General features: G+C 45.5%; 1 long non-coding RNA gene across 1 annotated transcript; it reads right to left on the bottom strand.

Moving 5' to 3' along the window:
- Positions 1-694: 694 nt before the first annotated feature.
- LOC136611833 (uncharacterized) lies at positions 695-27639 on the bottom strand. The gene is made up of 4 exons (XR_010790314.1): positions 27570-27639; positions 12840-12922; positions 1376-1426; positions 695-773 (listed from the first exon to the last, which is right to left on the bottom strand). It is a non-coding gene; the product is annotated as an uncharacterized lncRNA (long non-coding RNA).
- Between the last annotated feature and the right edge of the window lie 224 nt (positions 27640-27863).

The raw sequence follows: 27863 nt of genomic DNA, 5'->3' as shown, positions 1-27863 counted from the left end.
ATTGGTTAATCGAGTGCAGCATCAGCCAATGAAAGCCAGCGCTCAATTAACCAATCACAGCCATTCAATGATGTAATTCAATGATTGGCTGTGATAGGTTAGTCGAGCACCAGCTCTCATTGGCTGACGTGGCGCTTGATTAATCAGAGCATTAGCTTGCTGGAGGCGGGGTATTAAAGCCAGGAAGAACTGCTCTTTCGGCATGCAGGAGGACACGGAAGCCTGCAGCAGTGTCGCAGCCCAGCACGAGAGACCCAAACACCGGCTGCTAGGTAAGTATTATAAGACACATCCACCCCCCACCCCTGAAAATAAGACACTGTGCCTCTTTTGAGGCAAATATTAAAATAAGACGGTCTTATTTTCAGGAAAACACGGTAGGTACCAATATTGGCTATGGAAATTTAACATACACAGCAAATGTGCATGTGTATTTGCTGTGTACTGCGCATTTTTCATGCCAGTTTGAGTAAGCCTTATGGTGCATTCAAAAGAATGAAGACCTTCATGCTTGAACACAACCACGTATACCTCTACTGATCAAAAAGCACAAAAAAGGTATTTTCTAATAAGCTCAAATTGTATAAATAAGCCACATACCTTTTGGGATTTTGTTCTGCCGAGCAATGAAACAAAACTGGAACTTTTGGGGTCAGTAGTATGTCTGGAGATGGAAGAATGACATACACTGAATAGAACCTTCTGACTGCAGTGAAGCATGGTGGTGGCTCAGTGATGCTCTGGGCTGCTTTACTTCTTCTGGCACTGGAAACCTGCAGCGTGTGAAGGGCAAGATGGATTAAATCATGCCTTCTGTGAGGAAGCTGAAGGTTGGGCGTCATACCGGCTTTTAGGCCTCCTGTCCACAGGCGTGTCGGACCCTGCATGCGGGATTCCAGCAGCAGAGTTCGACCTGGTGCCAGGCCTGCTTACCTGTCTGGCGTCTTCTTCTGTGCTGCCAATGTGCCTGGCAGCACATGCGCAGTACAGGGGACGCCGCGCCGTCGCTAGGGCAATAATGTGGCCTCCTCTGCTGTGAATGTGCTGGCCAGCGCATGCACAGTTGAGAGGATGCCATGCCGTCGCCATAGCCATGACGCGGCTCCTGCAACCATTCTGCAATGAGGCTTGCAGAATGGCTGCTGTACGGACGACTTCCATTGACTTTAATGGAAGCCGGCCATGCGTAGCCCGCGGCAAATCGCAGCATGCTGCGATCCCCTCCCCCCGCGAGTGGAAAATCACAATCGTTTTCCGCTCGTAGGCAGAAAATAGCGTTTTTCTATAGCATGCTATGGGCTGGATTTGCTGGATTTCGCAATGCAAATTTGCCTGTAGACTGGAGGCCTTAACAGAACAATGATTCCAAGAATACCTCAGAGTCCACCAAGGTTTGGTTTCAGAAGTCCTACAGGATCCTGGAGACCTTTTAGTTATAAAATTGAAAAACATAATGAAAACAAGAACAGAAACAGTTTACATAAACCCATACACCACATGATTACTTTAAAAAAAAAACAAAAAAACCCTCTACAATCTCAGCCAACTGGCCAGCCTAAGGCTACTCTCACATATGCGCTCTTTACCGCAGTAATCATGGTATAATGCTCCCATTGATTTCAATAGGACCTCGCAGATATGCGCTCAAAGGTGGCATTTTCTAATGCTGCGATGTTCAAGCGCTGACTGCTCTATTTTGCCGTTCTCACGCTTTTTAACGCACCTTATCACCCATCACAATGATGGGGTGTGTTAAAAATCGCCGTCGCTGCATCCGAAAATGTCAGCCAAAGCGCTGCGTTTATCGATGCTGTGTGTGAGAGTGGCCTTAGGGCTCACTCACATGATGGTATGCTTTCTGTGTATTATGTGCATATTTTGTACACGCTTAATATGTAGTATGCAGGAAATGTGCATGCATCCCATGTCTTTGCTCAGTGTCTCTGTCCAGCTGCCCCATATACAAATCTTTGACCACACCAACCGTCCATATCCAGTGTCAAGCTATGGCTAAGGCTAAAAACCTTCTCCAACCAGAAACAAGTGTAACAATTTATAGACACAGAGTTTAGACTGCTTTCTCACAGGACAGAAATCTCGTGGCTTGGCCGCACCAAAAAAACGCAAGATTTCTGTGGGAGAGCCGCAGCTTCAAAACCCGCGTTTTGGAGCGATTTGGCTACCGGCATTCCGGCTTTCTCTCCCCACAGAGAGGAGTGAGGCCGCAGCGGAAAAAAAAAAAGAATTGACATGCCACGGAATTGAATTCCGTTTCCTCCCAGCTTTGCTGCAACGGATTGGCCACCCCCGTGAGGACGACATTTTTGCTAAATCTCGTCCACATGGCTGGCTGATCCCGAGATTAGGAGCTGTGGGCGAAACTGCTGCACGGAAATTCCGCGGCAATTTCATTCCATGTGAACCCAGCCTAAATCTTCTGCATCTCTTCAGTTAGGGCTCTTACCCACTTTTTTTTTTAACACTGCGATATTGCTGTGTTTTTAACGCAATTGCCAACGGGACTTTCTAATGTTAAAAATGCATCGCATGTTTGTGCTTTGTGATTTTTGTGCGATGTGTTTTTAACATTAGAAAGTCCCACTGAGAATCATGTTAAAAAAACACAGCGATATCGTAGCGTTAAAAAAACGCAAGTGGGTGTGAGCCCTTATCATCGATGTACCCTAGCTTTTTGCAATGACATAAGTGCTTTGATGCTCGCTCTGGGTTGCTCTTACGATGTCCGAAAGTGGAAGCTTTTTATAGCCTCAAAAACTAGTTGGAAACCAGTTCTGCTTCACAGCGGCAATGTGCTGCGTTCCCTTCGGTTACGCCAGTCTTGCAAAAGAGATCTATTAAATGCCGCAGCATATACAACCCCATACCATCAGAGATGCAGACTTTTGAACTGAACGCTGATAAAAAGCTAGATGCCCCCTCTCCTCTTCAGTCCGCAGGACATGGCATCTATGGTTTCCAAAAGATTTCACATTTTGCTTCATCTGACCACAGAACAGTTTTCTATTTTGTCTCAGGTCATAATAAATGAGCATTGGCCCAGAGAAGACACTGGCATTTCTGGACTGTGTTGATATATGGCTTCTTCTTTACATGATGCAGCTTTAATTTGCATTAGCGGATTACACTGCAAACTGTGTTCACAGACGATGATTTCTGGAAGTATTCCTGGGCCCATGCAGTGATTTGCATTATGGAATTGTGCCTGTTTTAATGCAGTGACACCTGAGGGCCCGTAGATCTCGAGCATCCGATATGGACCGTCAGCCTTGTCCTTTGTGTACATACATTTCTCCAGAGTCTCAGAATTTGTTGATGATATTATGTTCTTAAGATGGTGGGTTATTCAAAGTCTTTGCAATTTCACAATGAGGAACTTTTTTTGGAATTTGTTTTTCAATAGTATCACTTACTTTTACAGCTTTTTGTGAACCCTGTTCTAACTTTTTTGAGATGTCTTGCTGCCATCAGAGTCGCTGCTACGCTCCCTCTCACATCCCTTTTCTGGGGGCTCCCACAGGCTCCAATAGGTGTCTATGGGACCGGTTGACGTATTCCGTCCAAAAAAAGGTCCTCCTGACCTATCTTTTCCGGTCGACTGATTTTACACCCCCAAAATCGCCGTGATAAAAAGCCCGTGTGAATAAAGCTTTAGGCATGCAACATCACTACAAAACGCATATATGTGAAGCCCATGGTTTCCAATGGGTTCTTTCTCACGAGCGATGTTTTGTAGGCTGCTACATTGTGAAACTACAAAATCACAGCATGCTCTATACAGCCGCGACTTGCTGTTTTGTAGCTCATGTTTCCCTATGGAGCCTCCTTGTTTATCGCATCAAATAGCACGAACTGTGATTTTCATGCAATGCAATTTTAATACTAGAAAGTCCTATTAACTTTTTTTGTTATAAAATTGTGGGTAGCAGCAAACCGATGCTACATTTTTCCTAAGAAAGAAAGCATCACTGACGCTACAAAATTGCCTGTACATAGCAGCATCGCATGATATTGAAGCGATTTTGTAGCACCGATATCGCTGTCGCCTGTGTGAAAGAGGCCTAAAGGGGTTTTGTCATTACAAAAAAAAATTCAATACTTACCTATTTCTCTTCTTACCACATTCCCTGGGTAGTGTCGATTTACGGTATTCTACTTCCTGCAGGTCAGTGTACGCAAATCTTCAGAAGCCTGCTTTAGCGTGCAGGCACGGGCTGTTGCTGCAAGTGTTCATATACTATTACTGCAAGACACCTCGCATCGCAGACACGACAATGCCCCGCGCCTGTGCGCTAAAACAGGCTTCCGAGGAGTTGGCATTTCCTGCTAGGCAGTGAACGCTATGCCACCAGTGACACAGCGTACACTGACAGTAAGCAGAATGCCGCAAACTGACGCTACGTCACGAGAAGAAGAAGAGGATCTGGCCAGCTCGTGGTGAAGTGACCCGGGGGACTGGAGAAGATGTGATAAAATGACTGCCTAGGGAAGAATAGAATTTTTTTTCCGAGTGATAAAGCCCCTTTATTCCCATAAGGATGCGACCCTTTTTTATTCCTTATTTTCAGTTTTTCCTGCCTCCTTTTATTTAACTATCACCGCCGCTGTCTGAGGGCTTGTATTTTTGTGGGACGAGCTGTATTTATAATATACCATACAATGTACAAAAAAAAATTGTAAGTGGAGTTAAATGGAAAAAAAAGAAATTTGCCATCTTGGGGGCGTCTTGTTTCTATGGCATAAGCACTGCAACAAAAATGACATAACTTCAGTACCATTACTACGATACCAAATTTGTAGTCTTTTTTTTTCCATTTGCTGTACTACTTTTCCCCCAAAGATATTTATTTATATTATTTTCTGACGTCATATTCTGACAGCCATAACATTTTTATTTTTCTGTCAGCATAGTTTTTGCGAGACATCTTGTAGTTTCTATTGTTACCATTGTTACCATTTTCGAGTAGATACAACGTTTGATCGCTTTTTCTTACATTTTTTCTTGGAGACAGGGTGGAAAAAAACGCCACAATTCTGGCGTTTATTTCTTTTTCTGATGATGTTCACTGTGCGGGGTAAATAATGCAACACATTGATATATAGGACTTTTATGGCAATCTATTAAGCCATGGCTGTCGGCTGTAAGAAATAGCCAGCACCCGCAGTGCATGGAGCGGGATCGACCTGCAATCCACCTCCATATTTACCCCTAACCTGCAGGACATAACTGTATGTCCTGTAGTATTAAAGGGTTAAAGGTCTTATAATACTTGGGTGTTAAGCTATCTGGACCTTGCAAATTTTTGAGCTGAAACCTAACAATCACCAATCTAGCGTCTTCTTCTTGGTCTCTTCTACCGAACCACTAGGAGAAATGTTATCCTCTGGCTAAAGGATAATTTCCACCAAGAAAACTGACATCGCATCTTGTTTTAACCCTTTGCAATCCAATTTTGGATTCAGGGTTTCCTAGAGAGCTTTCTCCTTCTGCCATTATACAATGGTACCATCTGCTGGCTAGAGCTAGTACTGCGGCATGAGACATGCTGGAGAGGCCCCCGACAACAGAGCAGCCAGTAATATACAGTAAGATTACCCTGCTGGATGTCTTCCGACATCAGAGCTGTACAGCCTTCAATCAGAATGTCTTTAGATGTCAGGCAGTGGATTGGAAAGGGTTAAATCTTTTCTCAAAAGGTGCAAGTAAAAGGATGAGACGACCTCCAGAATCCCTGATCTGGACCTGTTCAGGAATCCTGTACTGTTAACCAGTCCTGGGAGAACTTTACAATTCACTGACATCTTACAGTTCCTGTGGGGGTCAGGTCAGCGATACTTCCCAAAGTACCTCTAAAAAACTAAAGATACGTGCCTACTATACATTTAAGCAAAGATTTCACTCAAGGCTGCCCCCAATCGAGAGAAGATGTTCAAGTTTCCTCCTCAGGCTGGCAGAAGAATTTTGCTGCCTTGATCTTGAACATCTCCCACCACGCTGACTTACTGCTACAAATATTCAGTAATGGTACCTGGCTTGGCAGAAAATTCTCTAAGAACCCATCTTATCTCAACTCCCTCCAGGAGGAACGAACTCAGCCTCCACAGGCCTACGCCCGTCTGCGGGGGTCTCTTCAGCATTCAGGAAAATTTCACCTAAATAACGGACATTACAACTACCTTTATAATAGCCAAAACCTGGACGGCCTTGGGTGTGCCACATGTGGGATATTCATCAGACCAGCTTCAATAGCTAAGTTATTACATGCAATACTATCATAATCCAGCCTACCCTGTCACAGGTCCTTGTGACCATGTTACAGATTACCTGATGGCTGATTCTGTTTAATTTGGGGACAATAGATATTAGATTGACTATATCATCCAAAAATGTTTGTATTAGTTAAAACCAAATAGAGAAACACTTAACATTTTTTTAATTTTCTGATTTTTTTATTCTGTTGTATATACATGACTATTCAGGCTGCCATCTTGCCTGAGCTATATTTAACATCATTTAGAGATAGCGTTACATCAATGCAGGCCATGGGAACAAAGACCTACACAAATGCAACCTAAATAAGGGGTTGAGATGTGCACACAAAACAACCGCAAAGACAACAGACACCAAAATACCATTGTAGTGAACTACCAGACAGATAGAAATATCTATAAGTATGTATGAGGCATTGTTTTGTATTTTGCCCAGAATACATAAGTTCACAAGCCCACGTCAAGGGTCCTCGTTGTCTTATGAGTCCTTACTCTAACAAGATGACGAAAACCATAAAAAGGGAATCCTACCTACAAGCGTGGCGATCATCCCAATAGGGACGGCCCCACACTTGAACCTAGGGGCCTGGCTCGCCCTAGATGGTAACAGGCAAGAAGATCAGACAGAACAAGACATTGTTCACACATACACTCAACAAGTCATTGTTCACTCCTGATGTCTGCTCACGTCGAAGGCAGAGGGAAATCCCACTCAGAACCCCCTGCATGCATACTCTGTTTCCCTGAAAAAAAGACCTACCCCCAAAATAAGCCCTAGCATAATTTTTCAGGATGCTTGAAATATAAAGCCTACTCCAAAAGTAAGCCCAAGTTACAGTTAATAAAAAAAGCCAATTTAAATAGTGTCCAGGCAGCTAAACGTTAAACAAAGTAAAATCTTTTAGATCAAAAATATAAGAACATGTCTTATTTTCCTGGAAAGTGGGTAGATAAACAGCTGTCTGTATGGATTCTAGCTTGGTTTTCAATTCCCAATCTTTTTTAAGACCTTTATAAAGGGTTGAACATTGATTTGCAAGAATGCTGTCATCCGATAGGGGGCACTGCAGAGGTATTGTTCCATTTTCCTTGTGTCAGACATCACCCACCTGACAACATACAGGACATCAGATGTCTGGAGGCCACGCCTGATAAAAGGGAATGGGGAAGGAGTCTGCATAACAGGCAAATCAGGTGGCTTTTCATCTACAGGGAAGCAAATCAAACTAGCAGCATGCATAACACAAACCACCAAGTACTGAGAGGGAAAGGGATAATGGATAAATGACCAGCACCCTCTAGCAAAAGGAGCTGGAACTTATCTGCACAGACCAGTGGTGATTGTCTGGCTTAAGCAATACACAGCATCAGCCAGCCAAATCTGCCAGACCTGTAGCAGTGTGCTCCTGGAAACGCATAGTACAGATCCCAGGAACAAACCATAACAGAAATGCTTAAAGACAGCTTCACAGGCCATTCACACAATGGACAGGAGGGAACACATTGACTTTTATGGGAGACTGTTCTAGCTCTGTGACTTATGCAGAGGTCATTGTGCAGGGAGGGGGAGTAGATAATCACAGCTTATATCTATTGTGAATAGTGGATCCTGTGTTAGCTACATATAGGTGTTATCTACCTTTCAGTGTAATCCTTCTTGTGGTGTTAGTGAGATGACTGCTGCAAACTTTTTCCTTCAGAATAGGAAATGTCAGACTATTATTAGGCTCCGTGGGCAGTGTGAAAAATGCAGGATTTTATTTAATTTGTTTAATATTGATTGTGACCAAAAGTTAAAAAAACAAACAAAAAAAAACACCAAATATTCTTTAAAAGTAAAAATGTTATTTATGTAATAGGTCATTTTCTGATCACACATTCCCTTTAATTAGCCCAAACTGTTGTCCTTCATAAAGTTATCTAGGATCAGGCACATGCCCATTTCTAATGGCCCATTTAGACACAACGATTATCGCTCAAAATTCGCTCAAAAGCCATCTTTTGTGTGATAATCGTTCTGTCTAAATGCTGTGCCATCATGCACTGTTCGTTCATCACTTATTTCTAGCCAGCTAGAAATTAGAGATGAGCCTTATCAGCGCTGCATGCTGATATCTCAGCAGGCGGCATTGTTAACATTCTTTCAGCTGGTATCCCCTGGGACTTCCCAGTGGGATACCAGATGAAAGCTCCAAGAACAAAGGAACTGTCAGTGCTCCTGCTGTTTCTTGGAGCTATCAGCTTAGTGGGACACTGCAAGAACAAAGCAGCTGTCTACATATACAAAACAGATGCATTGTTCTCCGAGCTATCACAGCAGCATCCTGCTCTGCATGCATAACTCTTAGGCCGGCTGCACACGGCCGTGACGGGCTCCGCCGCGAAATTCCGCAGCGGAGCCCGTCACGGCGCCCCCCAGGAGACCCCATACTTACGTGCGTATCCGGCGTCCTCGGTCCCGCATGACGCTTCCCCGCCCACCTCCGCCGTGCCATGTGACACGCCCACCGTGTCACATGACGCGGCCGGCCGTGTCACATGACGCAGCCGGCCGCGTCATATTACGCGGTGGAAATCCGTTCGTGGGAAGGAGGCCTTAAGTAGCTAATTAGCTACTTAGAGTTATGCAAAGATGATCGCTCAAAACCGTCACTCAAACTGTCCTTTGAGCAAATTTTGAGCGATCATCGCTTTGTGTAAATGGGCCTTAAAGGGGTTGTCCCGCAACAGCAAGTGCAGTTATACACTTCTGTATGGCCATATTAATGCACTTTGTAATATACATCGTGCATTAAATATTGGCCATACAGAAGTTATATACTTACCCCCTCCCGGTGTTGGCGTCCCCGTCTCCATGGCGACGAACAAACTGCTTCTCTGGTCGCAGGAACAGTCGCGCTTGCGCACAGAGGATTCTTCTCCTGGATGGTCCGGGCTCACGAGCTGCGTTCTGGCTCCTCCCCCTTCTCAGCGTCATCGCGTAGCTCCGCCCCGTCACATGGTGCCGATCAGCCAATGAGGTGGCTGGAATCGGCAATGGAGTGCAGACAGCAGAAGAACATCCACGGTGCACCATGGGAGAAGACCAGCGGCAGCCATCTTGGACAGAAGATTTTTTAAAGTTGCTGAACGGGGATTTTAGGTAAGGGAATTTTTTATTTTTTTTAATAACACATGGCAGCGGTTTTCCTTTACAGGTACTAGGGGACTGGGCAAAAAAAAAATTTTATCTTTCGGCGCGGGACAACCCCTTTAACTTAATAACCCATTGCTTTTTCACCAGTGTGGTTATAAGAACCACTGCTCCGCCACTCTGCTATCTTTTATTTCCTCTGCTCTTATTCTGTGTAATTCCTTGTACTGTTAAGATTAGAACACTCCCAGCTGTTTGATGAAGAGGTCTGCAAACCTCGAAACACATTACATTGCTGGCTTTAATTCAAAAAATAAAATACCTATGGATCATACACCACTGTACTTTATTAGCAACATCTCCTATGACCAATTACTTATAGGTCGCATCAGGGCTCTAGCTTTTTATTTTCTCACCACTTCTAAAAGTTCGCTCACATGGCCACTGATCCTTCAGCATACTAGGCTGGCAGCACCTGTCTTAATTTTCTCTTACACTTCTCCTGCCAAACAGCCTACCAGTGCCCCAGTCTGCCCCATTCCTCTCTCCTTTTCTTTCTTCTAGTAATCCTCCTCCTAGGAAAAAGAGAGAACTTGGAAACTGCTGCAGCTCAACAACAATCATCCCAGAGTGGGAGAAGACCTACAAATCCCAGCTCTTTCCCTTCCCTTAGTGCCCAGCTTCCTCTCTTTCTCATTCCACCACTTGTCATCCTCACCCACACTTTCATAGTGGGAGGAATCTGAAGAGGTTGACCTCCTACCTCTAAATCCTCCTGATCTCCTCATCCAACTCCCTGCCCCCTGAAGCCTTAGCCACAAGATATACATCTGGAATAGGGGTTAGCATGGCCCCACCTGCCACATGAGCCTCCAACAGCTACCTGCTCCCCCTGCATTTTTCTAAACATCTTAGCTTGGCAGCCTTAACATGTTGTTTTTCATTATCCCCTGAATTCCATGACCTCTGCTGGTACTTTCCTCTGAAAGACAACCTCCATTGTAGACATGACTGCATTGGTGAAAGATTGTGGACAGCGGTTAAATGGGTGATTGAAGTCACCATATAGATGACACTTGATCTCTATACAAGATGCTGTGAGATGATCTACCTTGCCACATAGAGTGCACTTGATGACTCCATAGGCTACATTTAAATGTGTAGGGTTGTCACACTTGAACCTATAGGGATGGCCCCACACTCGAACCTAGGGGCCTGGCTTGCCCTAGATGGTAACAGGCAAGAAGATCAGACAGAACAAGACATTGTTCACACATACACTCAACAAGTCATTGTTCACGCCTGATGTCTGCTCACATCGCAGACAGAGGGAAATCCCACTCAGAACCCCCTGCATGCATACCCTGCTTCCCTGAAAAAAAGACCTACCCCCAAAATAAGCCCTAGCATAATTTTTCAGGATGCTTGAAATATAAGCCCTACTCCAAAAGTAAGCCCAAGTTACAGTTAATAAAAAAAGCCAATTTAAATAGTGTCCAGGCAGCTATACATGTAACAAAGTAAAATCTTTTAGAGCTAAAATATAAGACCCTGTCTTATTTCCAAGGAAACAGGGAAGATAAACAGCTGTCTGTATGGATTCTGGCTTGGTTTTCAATTCCCAATCTTTTTTAAGACCTGTATAAAGGGTCGAACACTGATTTGCAGGAATGCTGTCATCCAATAGGGGGCACTGCAGAGGTATTATTCCATCTTCCTTATTTTCACAGTGTCAGATATCACCCACCTGACAACGTACAGGACATCAGATGTCTGGAGGCCGCGCCTGATAAAAGGGAAGGGAGGAGCCTGCATAACAGGCAAATCAGGTGGCTTATCATCTACAGGGAAGCAAATCAAACTAGCAGCATTTTCTAGTAATCCTCCTCCTAGGAAAAAGAGGAGAGAACTTGGAAACTGCTGCAGCTCAACAACAACCGTCCCAGAGTGGGAGAAGACCTACAATTCCCAGCTTTTTCCCTTCCCTTAGTGCCCTGTCCCCTGAAGCCTTAGCCACAAGATATACATCTGGAATAGGGGTTAGCATGGCCCCAACTGCCACATGAGCCTCCAACAGCTACCTGCTCCCCCTGCTTTTTTCTAAACATCTTAGCTTGGCAGCCTTAACATGTTGTTTTTCATTATCCCTTGAACTCCATGACCTCTTCTTGTCCCTTCCTCTGAAAGACAACCTCCATTGGAGACATGACTGCATTGGTGAAAGACTGTGGACAGCGGTTAAATGGGTGATCGAAGTCACCATATAGATGACACTTGATCTCTGTACAAGATGCTGTGAGATGATCTACCTTGCCACATAGAGTGCACTTGATGACTCCATAGGCGACATTTAAATGTGTAGGGTTGCCACTCTTGTGACACAGCTTTAGCTGTCTCTGGTAAAATGCAATCTCAACCAAGGAAGACTGGTAATGGTAATTGGGCCACCGAGTTCCCTGAACATTTTAGTTTAACCATAAATGGTCAGGCTGTGGACCAGATGCCATGTTCAAGGTATGGCTTTTTAGCCACAATTCTTCCAATGAAATCACTTCTGGCCAGATTTCTCTGAACAGTACCTGGGCCCTCTGGTTTCTGTCAGTTCTGAGCTGAGGACACTGCTGGATAACTTCCAATGTTGAAGGTATGTGTCTGCTGCACTGTTTCTTTGGCCAGTTACTATGTCATCAACATTGCTTGTTTCTTTGTGCTTCTTCAAAAAAACTTCAACAGCACATCTTAAAACCCTAGTCTGCTTTGAAATCTTTGCTTGGGAGAGACCAGCGCCCTCCAGCGCTGTAAAAACATGTGAACGGGTGCACAAATCTAAAGTCTGTGTGCCCATTCAGAAAGCACGGGCCCCGGCGCATACACGTCGAGACCGCAATGCCGTTCAGCGTCCCCTCCCCGGCTCACCTCCACTCTCCTCCCGTCTGGCTGTGTGCAATGAGAGGGGGCTGGATGGGGAAGGAGCTAATCTCCCGCCCTTTGTCCGCAGCTAGCAATGAGACTAGGGGAAGAGTAACTCCGCCCCCGTCCCACCCCCCACTCCTCTGCAAACAGCCGGAGGGCAGGAGAGAGGACAGAAGAGAGAGGGAGTTTAGCAGTCTCACTGCTAAATTCCCTCCCACTTCCCTTCTCCGGCTACTGTCATTAGCTCCCATAGGAGCCCATGCAGCAGCCAACATATTCCGGCCCGAAAGATAGTTCCATGACTATCTTTGCGGGCCAGCGTGAAAGCACTCGGCGCTATATTGGCCCGGCGCTTTCACGCTGTGGGATCTGATGCATTGGAAAATGGCGGCCAATATATGCTCGTGTGAAAGAGGACTTATGCAGTATAGTTACCTTGTATCTTGCTGCTGTGCGCAATATTGATGTGTAGCTGGTAACATGAAAAGGTCTTCCACAACCTCACCTTTGTAGCAGAGTTTGGCTGTTCCTCATCCAGTTTTAAGTTTCCAACAGCAGTTTCTGTTTCAGTAATGACTGTATTTCAACCTACAGATGAAAATTATTATCATTATCACTTGTTTGGTATAACTGGTAAATAGCATAGTATGTTAGACTGAAAAAAGACTTATGTCCATCCAGTTTAGCCTATTCCCCCCCCCCCCCCCCCATGTTGATCCAGAGGAAGGAAAAATGACTCCAATGAAGTACAAGCCAATTTTCCCCATTTAAGGAGAAAAAATTCTTCCCGACTCCAATTTGGTAATCGGAATAATCCCTGGATCAATGACTTCTATGAATTTCAGACCTTTTTGGCAATTTGTGATTATAACATGTAATATTGTTACACTCAAGAAAGGTGTCCCGACCCTCTTAAACTCTTTTATTAAATTCGCCATCACCAAGTCTTCAGGCACAGAGTTCCATGGTCTTACTGCTCTTACAGTAAAGAACCCCCTTCTATGGTGTAGGAACCTTTCTCCTCTAGATGTAGAGGATGCCCCCTTGTTTTAATCATAGTCCTGAGTATAAACAAATCATGGAAGAGATCTCTGTATTGTCCCCTGATATACATAGTTATTAGGTCACTCCTCAGCCATCTTTTTTCTAAACTACCTGCTCCCCTGAAAATAAGACCTACCCTGAAAATAAGACCTAGTCAGATTTTCGGGAGGCTTGAAATATAAGCCATACCCCAAAAATAAGCTCTAGTTACACTACATAAAAAAATAGAATACATTACCTAACAGGCTCGGTCCAGGTCCCTCCCGCTGCTCTCTAGAGGTTCAGCGCAGTTTGGCGCGGTTTCCGCAATCCACAAACCTTTCTCCTCTAGATGTAGAGGATGCCCCCTTGTTACAATCATATTCCTGGGTATAAACAGATCATGGAAGAGATCTCTGTATTGTCCCCTGATATACATAGTTATTAGGTCGCTCCTTAGCCATCCTAAGCTCGGTCCAGGTCCCTCCCGCTGCTCACTGGAGGTTCAGCGCAATTTGGCACGGTTTCCGCAATCCTCAGCCGCTCATACAACATCATTCCTGGTTACAGGATTCATAAATCCCATCTTCAGGAAATGATGGCTGTGATTGGCTTGGCAGCGGTCGAAGAACCAATCAATGCAGCGCTGGATGTAGCAATGCAATGGCTGTGATTGGCAGCAGCTCAGTCAATTTATAAATCCCACCTCTACATTGCAACGGCTGTCGATTCGCTGAGCAGTGGTGGGAGAACCAATAAAAGCAGCACTGGATAAACCAATTACTGCACTGCATTGATTGACTGAGCAGCAGTCAAAGAACAAATCACAGCCATCGCTTCCTGGAGGCAGGATTTATGAATCCCGTAACCAGGAAGTGATATATGAGTGGCTGAAGACTGTGAGAAGCTCGTCGGAGCGGTGGAGAGCAGGGAGAGGGACTTGGACCAAGCCTGCTAGGTAAGTATGATAAGACATTCCCCGAAAATAAGACCTGTACCTCTTTTAGGGCAAAGATTAATATGACAGGGTCTTATTTTCAAGGAAACACGGTAAATAACACCAGTTTTGATAACCTCTCTGGGTATTGTAGTACGCCCATTACATTTATTTATATGACTCACACGCCTGACTCTAATCCTACAAAATCCCTTAATTGACAAAACAAATCTATTACACTTTTATTTTTTAAATTATTATTACTTTGCAGCATTTTCCCACACCTGCCTAAACTTTTTTCACAGTACTGTGAATTGGGGAATACCCCTAACATATATCTGACAGGAGGCTCAGATGTGAAGTAAACTGAGCCAAAAAGCCCTTTTATACGTGATGCCCTGTCAGGAACCGATGCCAGAGATGATCATTCCTCAGTGTGTGGCGCCACCATAACTCCTAGACAACCTGCCCGCTGCCTTGGGGTCATATTCGACTCTGATCTATCATTTACCCCCTACATCCAATCTCTGGCCCGAGCATGTCAGCTGCACCTCAAGAACATCGTAAGAATTCGTCCTCTTCTCATTGTGGACACGCTAAAAACGCTTACTGTCGCCCTCATCTACTCCCGGCTCGATTATTGCAACTCGTTGCTGATCGGCCTCCCCTGCACCAGACTCTACCCTCTCCAATCCATCCTGAATGCGGCAGCCAGGCTCATCTTCCTGTCCAGCCGCTACTCGGACGCCTCTGCCTTGTGCCGGTCACTGCACTGGCTGCCCGTTAAATACAGAATTCAATTTAAACTCGCCACCTTCATCCACAAAGCCCTCCACAGTGCAGCGCCCCCCTATATCGCCTCCCTCATCTCAATACATCAACCAGCCCGGGCTCTCCACTCTGCTAACGAAACTAGACTGCGCACCCCTCTAATTCGCATTCCCGCCTCCAAGACTTCTCCAGAGCAGTACCGGTCCTCTGGAAGGGGCACTACCAAAGGCTACCCGGGCAATCCAGGACTCACAGAACTTCAGGCGTGCTCTAAAAATGCACCTCTTCAGTGAGGCATACTGCATACCCTAAACAAACCCCTCTGTACTCCGCCTGATAACATGCTCCCTGACCTACTGACTGCAATCCCTGCTAGCCATCATAAACCGCTCCTGCAGTCACACCGTTTCTGCCGTCACATGGCTAAATGTCTGACCATTGTCTATGTGTATAGCATCACTCACTCTCCACCTCGCCATACTGTGCACATCTCCAGCCCCTTTACCTTCTGTATCACCCCATTACTTGTAGTATGTAAGCTCGTTGGAGCAGGACCCTCACCCCTATTGTTTCCATCAACTGATTACTATGTAACCGTGGTTCTGTAATGTTTGTACTTTTGTCTTTCTGTATTCCCCCTGTCTATGTAAGCGCTGCGGAATATGTTGACGCTATACAAATAAACATTATTATTATTATTCCTATGCTTTCAGACAAGAACGATCCTCTGTGAGTGAATGAAGACAGAGGTCGGCCGGGGATCGTTGCAGCCCACCCACCTCCATTTAGAATAAACAAGTAGTCATTCATACATGAGCAACTGCCTGTCTACATAAGCTGATTGACATTCAGTTTTTATGCGTGCAGAAACTGTATGTCGAATGATAACCAAACCAATTATCGATCGTTATTCAGTCTAGCATGCCTTCACATTGAATGCTAATTATCAGATTCTCACTGGATCAAGGGAATCCAAATGATTATTGGCCTGTGTAAAATGGTCCTTAGTGTTAGGTTCTGCGTCTGGGACCTGTGGTTCTACAGGCTTCCTTGTGCACACCTTCACAAGTGAGGGTTAACTGAGCTGTCTGGGTGTGGTATTCTCCACCAGCCAATCCCCTCTGGTCTGTTGCCCATAAAGACCAGCTTCTCTTGGTAGTCGATGCTGGTCATTTTAGTGCTTTACTCTGTTGTAAACCCACTCAGAGCTGGTGCTTGTCTGAAGGCTCTCCATCCTTGCGTTCTGGGGTGCGTGCATCAAGTAGTTTGTGGTACGGTGACCACACAGGTACAGGCAGCCTGCAGGTTTCTCCCTTTCCCTTTGTAGGTGGAGCCTCCAGATATATAGCATATGTAAAAAAAATAAGTCCCACCTTTTTAGGCAGTCTTTTGCTGCATGGTGTGGTATGCTAGATTTATTGATGATGTAGTGATCATTTGGAATAATGAAGCCCAAATAGGTGTTGAGGGGAAAGAGAGAACAGATTTTTCAGGATACATCAATAATGCGATAAACTGCAGTTTGTCATCACACAGAACATTAGAGAGGTGCCATTTTTGGATCTTTTTCTTGTTGGCAACGATGCGACAGGGAAGATAGAAAAAAAATTGTATAGAAAAGAAACAGCAGGAAACACGGTGTTGTATGAGGACTGTGGACACCCCAACAATACCATAAAAGCGATTCCAACAGGAGAGTTTATACGTGCAAAAAGATCGTGTTCGAATGGAGATACATATGAGAAGGTAAGACAGAAATAAAAGGGAGACTACATGAAAGAGGCTACAGGGAAGAAAAAAAAAAAAAAAAAAAAAAAAATCGATGCTAAATAAAATATGTGGTAGGGTTGACACTATTGAAAGAGATACATTACTTAAGGACAAAGAAGAAAGGTTAATATTAATAAGAAAGGGTTAGTGTTCTCCATAGCATACAGTAGAAATTTTGACGGCATTAGAAAAATCTTTTTATAAGTTTCTGCTGATTTTGCGTCAGAATGAGGTTATTAACAACATTTTGGATAAAGGGGTAATGGTTCCCCAGCCTTTACAGCTCAACGAGGGAAAAATCCCAATGGTTAAGGAACAAAGGTTTCTTCAAATGTGGCTATTCCCGATGTAGCGTATGCCATCTAGCAATTAAAAAGAATAAATTTACTAATAGTACAATATAACTAGCTACATTAATTGTGATACAACCAATGCCATTTACATGATTACATGCACAATCTGCAACTTACATTATGTGGGTTGTACGACACGAAAAATAAGGACACGTATTGTAGAACATGTGCAACACATCAAAAATTCTAACCTAAATAGCTCAGGTGTTGTTAAACATTTCTTAGAATTGCATTCAGGAAAAATGGATAGTTTCTGTGTATCATGGCATTGAAAGGCCTCCCTCACACAGGGCGTTTGCAGAAACGCAGCGTTTTTCAACGCTGCATTTTACTGCAGATTCCGCCCCATTTCAGCAGCGCTGGCATACTTTATGCCAGCGTTTTAAGCTCGGCTGAAAACGCAGCCAAGGATGCTGAAAAGAAAAAAAAAGCAATACTCACCTAGCCGCTGCAGTCCGGGTCGCGGCCGCTGGTCTCTGCCGCTGATCCGGGCCTCCTCTGCACTCACAAGTCCATTGCCGTAGGCCAGGTTTGAGAACCCCGCCTCCAGCAACAGAGTGCTGTGATTGGTTGTCGGCGCGCTCGATGCCTAATCACAGACCTTCATTGACTGTCTCAGCCAATCATAGCTTGCCGGCGCTGATTGGCTGAGACAGTCAATGAAGGGCTGTGATTGGGCATCGAGCGCGCCGACAACCAATCACAGCACTCTATTGCTGGAGGCGGGGTTCTCAAACCTGGCCTACGGCAATAGACTTGGGAGCGTTGGAGAAGCCCGGATCAGCGACAGAGACCAGCGGTTGCGACCCGGACCACAGCGGCTAGGTGAGTATTACTTTCTTTTTTTCCTCGAGCCAAGCTGGGACTGATTTTCGGGGTAGGGCTTCTATTGCAAGCCCTCACCCTGAAAATCGGCGAGCGGTTAACGCTGCCAAAAACGCGGCACCAAGTGTTGCCGCGTTTTCAGCAGTGCTAAAACCGCTGCCCATTGATTTTAATGGGCGACGCAGGGCTGAAAACGCCCCCAAATAGAACATGCATCGCTGTCAAAGCGCAGCGTAGGAAGGTGCTGCGTTTTCAGCCCTGTGTGAGCAGCCCCATTGAAATGAATGGGAGTGTTGTACAGCGTTTAGCGCTGGGCTGAAAAGGCAGCGTTAAACGCTGTACAAAATGCCCTGTGTGAGGGAGGCCTAAGGGTATTCAATTCGAGAAGGGTCAATATGAGTCAGGAACAGGTGCTCAAAAGAGAAGCATATTGGATACTGACACTCGGTACAAGGTTCCCAATGGGAATGAACATGAGGACGGACCTGCTTTATATTTATTACATTTATCATAAGCCACACAGGTTAGATTAATTAAATGCCCGATGAAGAATCAGATAAAAATATCAAATAACAGAGTGAAGGTTGTTACGACACATGATAGCTTTGAGATAAGTAGCTGTATGGAAACCTTGTATGTATAAAATAACAAGTATTCAGAAGGTTTTTTTTATTTTTGATATTAGTTATATGCATCTAAAATGAGTTAATTTGTCTCTAGGAACTGTACTTGGAAAGTGCTTTCTTTTCTTCTATTTTGTTTTCTGTCATTTATGGACATCTGCTTTCTTCAATTCCTATTTTGAATTTGATTCATGAAGTTTTCTAAGTAGTATTTTCAGAATATGTTTAACATATAAATATTTATTAAGCTGTAAACTAATTAATTCTGTATTCCATGTATTGATCAAGATAAAGACAAGCTAAATTGAGTTAAAGGGGTTGTCCCGAGAAAGCAAGTGGGGGTAAGCACTTCTGTATGGCCATATTAATGCACTTTGTAATATACATCGTGCATTAAATATGAGCCATACAGAAGTTATTCACTTACCTGCTCCGTTGCTGGCGTCCCCGTCTCCATGGTGCCGTCTAATTTCAGCGTCTAATCTCCTGATTAGACGCGCTTGCGCAGAAGGGTCTTCTCCCTTCTCTTGGGTCTCGGCACGAGCGGCGTTCTGGCTCCGCCCCCTTCTACGCGTCATCGCGTAGCTCCGCCCCGTCACGTGTGCCGATTCCAGCCAATCAGGAGGCTGGAATCGGCAATGGACCGCACAGAGCCCACGGTGCACCATGGGAGAAGACCCGCGGTGCATCGTGGGTGAAGATCCCGGCGGCCATCGGGTAAGTACTAAACTTTTTTTTTTTTAACCCATCCCTTGTGTTTGTCTCGTACCGAACGGGGGGCCTATTGAAAAAAAAAAAAAAGACGTTTCGGCGCAGGACAACCCCTTTAAGTTGAATGTAATGTATGGTATGTAGTAGTACACAATATGCTTGGTCTGGAAAAGCTGTAATTAGTGCTTCTTGTTCAGTCCTTATAGAACAGACGAATGATTAGCGCTTTCAGATGTCAGTTATGAAGGGGTTAAATCGTAGGTGGTTTTAATGAGCAAGGCTTTTTAAGGATGGTTAACAGGATTCAGTGTTGAGGTGAACAAGGTTCAAGTAAGAACTAAAACGCAATCGCTGCATGTTCCTGTGATTGAGCACATTTTATATAACATACATGAGTTTTTTTTTCCACACAAGCACTTTTGTCCCCGTCTTTGGATATATCACAGCCTCCAGACGTCTGATGTCTTATGTGTGTATCAGGTGGATGATGCCTGACACTGTTCCCTGTATCTCAGCACAATGGCTGACTCTCTTTCCCCTTGGAGTGAGGACACTTGGACTAGCTATGGTTTGCTATCTGTATGTATGTGAGTTCTGGGTGGGGTTTCTGTTCTATGTGCTATGCATTACTGTGCGTGTAGGTGTGAACAGTGACTTGTCTTGTATGTCTGTGCAGATGGCCAGACATGTGGTGTATGTGCAGTCCTGTTCTGTGTGGTGTGTTGGTGTGAACAGCGACATGTTCTGAATGTCTGTGCAGGTAGCTAGACATGAGGTGTGAACAGTCGTGTTCTATGTGGTATGCATGACCTTGTGTGTTGTTGTGAACAGTGACGTGTTCTGTATGTCTGTGCAGGTGGACGGACATGTTCTGTGTTCAGTGTGTGTGAACAGTGTCGTGTCCTGTGTTTTGTACCTATCTCTAGGTTCCTAATCACAAATATAGATCCGCGCCACCACACAAAGAAACCGAACTAAAGGGGATTTTTACTCACCTGGTGCACAGCGGGATTCTTCGTGGACGCAAAGAACCCGCTTGCACCGATGATCCCCGTTAGCCTGTAGGACTAAAGATGTTTCTTCTTGCAAAAAAATCCCCAATAATCCTTGAAGGAGATGCAGCAGTAGGAAAAACCCCAGTAGGTGATAACACCTTGCAATGGGGAAAATACAATCTGTAGAAGACAAGAAAAAAATCCTCCTGCGCTCTTTTTTTGGGGCTTTTTGCAATCCAAAATAGGAACTTCCAGATCACCGAAATATACAATTAAGTATATTTTTATTCATACAATAAAACTATGTCAGTCTTGCAACGCGTTTCGACGCTATTCAGAGCGCCTTTTTCAAGCTTGAAAAAGGCGCTCTGAATAGCGTCGAAACGCGTTGCAAGACTGACATAGTTTTATTGTATGAATAAAAATATACTTAATTGTATATTTCGGTGATCTGGAAGTTCCTATTTTGGATTGCAAAAAGCCCCAAAAAAAGAGCGCAGGAGGATTTTTTTCTTGTCTTCTACAGATTAGGTTCCTAATCAGGGATAGCCAGGTCCCAGATGAAGTCAGTGGGGTTGTCGTTATCAGGACAATCGCTCTGCTTTTAGGCAGGGGTTCCCCCCTTTCCCTGATTAGTAAGGGACAGGTGTCCTTCCATCTTTACCTGGAGATGTGCAATTGGTCTGTGTAACATTATGAGAGTTGTTGTGGTTTTATTAGGACACCATCTTGCATTCACGCTGAGGCGTAGCGCTTTAGTGCACCGCATGGAAGTAACACTTAGGCTCTGTTCACATCACACTTTCTGCTTCCATTGGAAATACAGCATGCATTGGAAAGACTCCTGGCTTTTGCATATGTTGAAAGTATATATGGGGATCGACTCTCAGTGTACACTTCCAACGATAGGCTGCAACATATCCTGCTATAAAGGCATACAGTGGGATACAGCCATGAGAAAAACTAAGTACACCCTCTTTTAATAGTATGGTTTTACATTTCAGGGACATAATACAAAACATCTGGTCCTTTAGCAGGTCTTAAAATACAACCTCAGATGAACATCAGCACATGACAAATTACACCATGTCATTATTTAAGAAAAACTAGGCCAAAATGCAGAAAGTGTAAAAAAATAAATACACCCTGAGGCTGCATTCAGACGAACGTATATCGGCTCGGTTTTCACGCCGAGCCGATATACGTTGTCCTCGTGTTCAGGGGGGGAGGATGGAAGAGCCAGGAGCAGGAACTGAGCTCCGGCCCCCTCCTCTGCCTCCTCTCCGCCCCTCTGCACTATTTGCAATGGGGAGAGGTGGGACGGGGACTGGGCTAAGTTTCGAGAATTAGCCCCGTCCCGCCTCTCCCCATTGCAAATAGTGCAGAGGGGCAGAGAGGGGGCGGGAGCTCAGTTCCTGCTCCTGGCTCTTTTATCCCCCCCCCCCCCCTGAACACGAAGATATATATCGGCTTGGCGTGAAAACCGAGCCGATATACGTTCGTGTGAATGCACCCTTACTGCTTCCATAGGAATTAAGAGGGTAAATAGCAGCTAGGTGCTGTTAATCAAATGCCTTTTGATAAACTCATCATCAGCAAGTGTTACCACCTTTAAACATTTCAGAAGTTTTGGCAATTTGCTGGTCTGGAGCATTCAGGTGTGCGTTAATACAATGCTAAGAAAAAAAGCCATCAACAGTGATCTTAGAAAAGCAACTGCTGCTACCCAACCGTCTGGAAAGGGTTATGCAATGGCCCCCAAGACCATCACACCAGTAGTGGAGACAGTGTGCCACTCCACAATAGGATTGAGATGCTCATTCCTAGGTCTCAAGACACGAGCATGGCCGTTTTCAGTACTCAAGTTAAACCTGGATTCGTCGCTGAAGAAAACCTGGTTTCACTGCAAATCAGTCCAGTTTCATCACTCATGACACCACTGCAAACTGAGGCGTCTGTGGGTGTCAAAGGCAGTACACTTAATGGACGCTGTGAGACCAATGGAAGCTGTGAGGCCAAATGTCTTTCAGCCAAGTGGCTGGAAATAGTTCTGACAGACAGAGGGGCCTATAAGAATAGTGTCACCTGTCTCTGGATGGCGGTCAATGAAACAGTTGGAGATGCTCGTGCTTGTCAGACGATCCTCTTTCCTGGTGGTTTGTTAAGGGCTTCCCGAGCCTGATCGTCTTGTGTGTGTGCCCTCACACATCCGCTGATACCTAAACCTCCTAACAGACTGGTCAGAATGGCCAAGGTAGCAGACAATTCGCCGATAGACCATCCAGCTTCTCGCATTCTAATAATACACCTCTCAAATTCTGTTAACTGAGGGAAATTTCGATTGCACCACAGAGCAATGTTTAGTGGTCAACAAGGTCTACACAAGTGGAAAAAGAGGTCTATTTAGCTTTTTTATAGGCCAAGGGTGGAACCATTGTTAAGGCCTCAGGTGTTCATCTAATCACATCACAACTCTAATAATTTGCATATCTGCCTGAGATGTAACTGCATGCCGAGTTTTGCAGTAAAACGACAACTTTTACAAAGTTTCATGTTTGGCTATAATGCCCAGCAAAAAACAAACTCAACATATTAGCACACACATCTGACACCAGCTGTCAAGCACAGTTGTGGATGGGTGATGATTTGGGCTTATTTTACAGTCATTGAGTTGACCAAGAACTCGTCTGTATACCAAATTTGAGGCCATCTATCTAAGGCTGCATTCCCACAAACGTATATCGGCTCGGTTTTCATGCCGAGCCGATATACGTCCTCCTCATCTGCAGGGGAGGGGGGAGAGGATGGAAGAGCCAGGAGCAGGAACTGAGCTCCTGCCCCCTCTCCGCCCCTATGCACTATTTGCAATGGGGAGAGGCGGGACAGGGGCGGGGCTAATTCTCGGAACTTAGCCCCGCCCCACCTCCTTTCATTGCAAATAGTGCAGAGGGGCGGAGAGGAGGCAGAGAGGGGGCGGGAGCTCAGTTCCTGCTCCTGGCTCTTCCATCCCCTCCCCCCCCCCCTGCAGATGAGGACAACGTATATCGGCTCAACGTGAAAACCGAGCCGATATACGTTCATGGGAATGCAGCCTAAAAGTTAAAGCTTGGCTAAAACTGGGTTATACAACAGGACAATCTTCAAAAGCACACCAGCAAATCTATTAATAAAATGGAGAGAAAAAAATAATTCAAGGTGTTGCCATGGGCCAGTCAAAGTCCAGACTTCAACACAATTGAAATGCTGTGACAGGACCTTAAGAAAGCTGTGAAAAAACAAATGCCCACTTACCCTATTGAACTGAAGTAACGTTGTTAAGAACAGTAGACCAAAGTTTCTCCAAAAAGATGTGAGAGACTGATAAAGTTGTACAAAAATAATTGCTTCAAGTTAGTGCTGCTAAAGGTGGTTCTACAAGCTACTGATTCATGGGATGAACTTAATTTTTCACACACTGCTTCTGTACTTTGTCCTAGTTTTTGTTAAGCAAATAATAACATGGTGTAATTTGTTGTGTGTTGGTGTTCACCTGAGGTTGTATTTACTTAATTTTAAAAGCTTCTAAGGGCTTATTTACACGAGCGTATATCAGTTGGGTTTTCACGCCCGCCCGACATACGCTCCCATCTAAGCAGCCTCCCCCCCCCCCACCGACTCTCTTCCTCTCTCCTCCAGTCCGGCATTTGCAATGGGAGGGGGCGGGATGGGCGGAGCAAAGCTCCGCTCTGTCCCGCCCACTCCCATTGCTGGCTGACAAGGGGTGTGGAGAGGGCGGGAGCTTAGCTCCACCCACATCCCGACCACTCCCATTGCAAACCGCTCAGAGGGGAGGAGAGAGGCAGAGAGACGGTGAATGGGAGGGAAGGTGGGAAACTGCTTAGAAGGAAGCGTATATAGTCCGGCTGTGAAAACCCGACCGATATACGCTCGTGTAAATAAGCCCTAAGGCGTGGCACCAGACAAGTACACAATGACAATGCGTACTTGTTGCGTACGCCAATTGCCATTCACTATCTTGGATTGTATGTGTACATAATATGTGCCAAGATAGCAGATGCTGCAATTTTGTTTGCGTGCGTATTTCATGCAATTCGTGTGTCAATATGGCCGCCCATGGCAGATTGGTTTTTCATGCAGAATATGCTGCATTATTCGTGTGAGAGAGCCCTAAGGGCCCAAATTTTTTTATTATATCCTGTTATGTAAAACCATAGAATTGAAAGAGAGTTTACTTAGTTTTTCTTATGACTGTTTGTTGCCTAGCCAACCTCCTCCATCACAACACTAGTACGAACTATACGGAGTTCATCATGCCAACGTGCTGGCCATGTAGGTACGCAAACCCTGCATTGGAGAGAACTGAGTGCTGTGGAGCATAACCTGTACCGGATAGTACCCCTGCCCCAGGCTACTAACTCCAACAGGAATTCTGCAGAATTGTCATCTCCTGCCTTCTAACCTATTGGGACAGTTGCTATGCAGCAGTTCTCACAGTTGATTCATTGGAGTGGATCAGCCAACCTCATTTAGGGAAGAGCTTCTCATTACCTAGCCTCCCTTTATGTTCTCCTCCCTTCTGCAGTGTGGCTGCTATTGATAGCAGGGACAGTGTGCACTTCAATCCAGCACACTGTCCTTGATTTAATTCCAAATTCTTGTTTTAGTCTAGTTTGTTCTTGTCAGTGTGATTTTGTTCCTGTAGTTGCCTAGTCCAGTCTCGTTTCCTGTCCTCTGTTTTTTGTCATATCATTCCATATTTGTGTGTTTAGGCTTGGTTATTATTGAGTTTGCTGGTTTGGTTTCTTGTCTGGGTTTTAATGCCTTTTTATTTTCAAAGACAGCATTTTGGATAGGCTCTCCAGTATGAATAGCTGTGGGCTACTTAGAGACAGTGCTATCTGGTTTTAAGGTCAGTGTCAGGGAGAGTTAGTGTTAAAGATAACATTTTTGGGTATTATTGTATCTTGACGCCACCGGAAGCTAAGGGTTTGACAGGGAAAACGCCCCTCTCACACCCCCAGCTCCCGATTGGCGGAATTGGGAAAGGTCCTAAAAGATGCCTGAATGGATGAGGGGCTGAAGCAGCGTGCGATGTAAGTGAGCCACGCCCTGTCTGTCTTACCTGGTGGTGTGCTGCACCCCTGCTAGCCGGCTCCTTGTCAGTGTCCCACTGCTGTTAGGTCACTGCTTCAATGAAGCGTGGTCCATGTGGCAGTCCCCCAATGCTGTTCAGTCCCTTGCCTTGTATTGCATGCAGGCAAGTGTAGCACGCAACTCTGTGATGCCTGCTGTGCTACCTCAGGGTGCGGGCGGCGCCGAGCAGCGTCTGTGCCGTGGGGCCTGTGGCCTTCCTACAGCGAAGAGCACTTCAAAGTCACATTGGTTGGTGGGGGAAAGGCGGGCGGCATGTGGTCCAGCACTGTGCATCCACCACATACTACTGTCTCTCCCCCTGGCCCTGTCGCCTCCCTGTAGCAGCCCAGTATATGAAACTGACAACGGGTTGGGGTGCCTCTTGTGGCCCATGCGAAATATGTTTGAGGACCTTTTCAGCTCAGTGCTACAACACTGAGACGGGTTCCGCCTTGTGCCTCGGTGGCGAGAAAGGCCCTTGCAGCTCTGGCTCAATGTTAGCAGCACGGACTGCTGTCTGTACTTGCTGCCAACTTTTACTGCGCTTACAGGAACTATTAGCCAGGCTGCTGTGCAGCCAATCAGCTACAGAGGGCGTCACCCCCTGTCAATCTTGACTTCCCCTAGGACTTCCTGGTGGCGTCAAGATACAATAATACCACATTTCTGTAGTTTCTTTTGCTCATGTGAGCGGCATTGGGAGGCCCATCAGCATGATGCATAGTAGCGCACAGTATGCATCAAGTAGTCAGAGAAGCAGTCTGGCCATCTTTGTTTCCCCGGAGAGCCGCTGTAATATCAGCTTATGCCCCTGTCATCTAATGTAGAGTCCTTAGTTTTGTTTTGTGCTTCATATTTATCATTCTTAAGATGGTCTGGTTGTTATGCTATTCGGCTCTACTAAGTGCTTGTGGTATCTGAAGTTCTACCGTTTGGCATCAGCTGCTCTATAGAGCACCCATTGTCTGGCATCTCCCTTCGTACTCTACTGGCATCCTGCAGGAACAAGTCCCTCCTTCTCTCCCTACAATCCTAAAGTTTTCTGTGACCTGTTCCCCAGTGGAAAGCCTGAAATCTCTGTCAGGCAATGCATCATCATAGCACAGGATAGCAGCTCCAGGCCATGGAGCAACACATTAGAGCAGGCTAAAGCAGAGCTCGTGGAGCAAGTTGTTCAATGTCCAGTGAGGAAGGGATGAAATAGGCCAAGTCATGTGACCACGGCTGCTGTGGTAAGGCATTGGGAGATGTCCTTCTTGCACTGCTTTATTATGTAATCCATTCACTGTCCCTTTAGCTAGCAGCAATATTAGGATTTAGGGTGTACATGTAGGGGAAATTCCACTGCAAAATCTGCATGTCCACATCCAAAACAGAGTCACAATCCACACCATTGGTACGGATTTTGACTCGAAATCAGTTGCGCTTTTGCAACCGATTTCAGAAAATACCGCGCTCCCCCTCACCTCCGGAGTCTGCCATCTCGACACTTCGTTCAGCGAGCACCTGGTCCCCTTTAGTGAGCGCAGCGCCGCTCATCAGGTGATGCAAAGTGACCATTAGAAGCCACCAGGTGCCTGCTGAAGGAAGTGTCCAGATGGCAGACTCTGGAGGTGGGGTCAGTGCAGTATCTCCTGAAATCAGCTGTGGAAGTGCAGCTGATTTTGAGTCAGGATCTGCACCAACAGTGCGGATTTTGATTCTGTGCCTTTTGCGAAAAAGCTGCGGATTTTGTCATTGAAAATTCCGCTGCCAAACATACCGCTGGCGACGCTTCTACAGTACTGCCAGGGAAGCTCCAGTGCTACTCGCTCATATAGGGATACTTGTGTCGCCAGACCTTCCCCAATTAAATGTTGAACGGAGACCAATGATGGATGCCACACTATGGCATCTCTTACATGTATGCTATCAGCGGGTGCCGTGACATGTGCTGTGGACCCTCTGGTGCAGATTCTGCCAAAAATGCATCATGCAGCGCTTCTTATACTGGCAAAATGAGACATTGTGCCAGAAACCTGGCGGACCCCATTAGAGTCAGTAGGGTGCCACTGGTGTCCATCATGTGACAGGTCTGGCACTGCTGGCACTTACCAATAAAGTGTTAGAACACAACAGTCTTTGACCACCTTCTGGTAACAGCAGTGTGCGGACATGTTTAGGCGCGCACCCAGCATACCTGGTAATAGATGAAAAACATGGTGAATAGAGGCTATTGAGCAGGGGAACATCTGGGCAGCTCCAAACTCCAAAGTGAGATTGAGGCACGAAACAACCACTATGTTGGGGGTGGGGAGTAACTGGTTAATATGCTAAGCAGACGCTCATATAAACACTCGGCAACACAGCGACATACATTGACACCCGATAGCAGCCTAAGAACATATA

The sequence above is a fragment of the Eleutherodactylus coqui genome, chromosome 1, assembly GCF_035609145.1.
Source record: "Eleutherodactylus coqui strain aEleCoq1 chromosome 1, aEleCoq1.hap1, whole genome shotgun sequence".
NCBI lineage: Eukaryota > Metazoa > Chordata > Amphibia > Anura > Eleutherodactylidae > Eleutherodactylus > Eleutherodactylus coqui.
The sequence above is the reverse complement of the archived record's forward strand: the minus strand, read 5'-3'. Positions and strand labels throughout refer to the sequence as shown.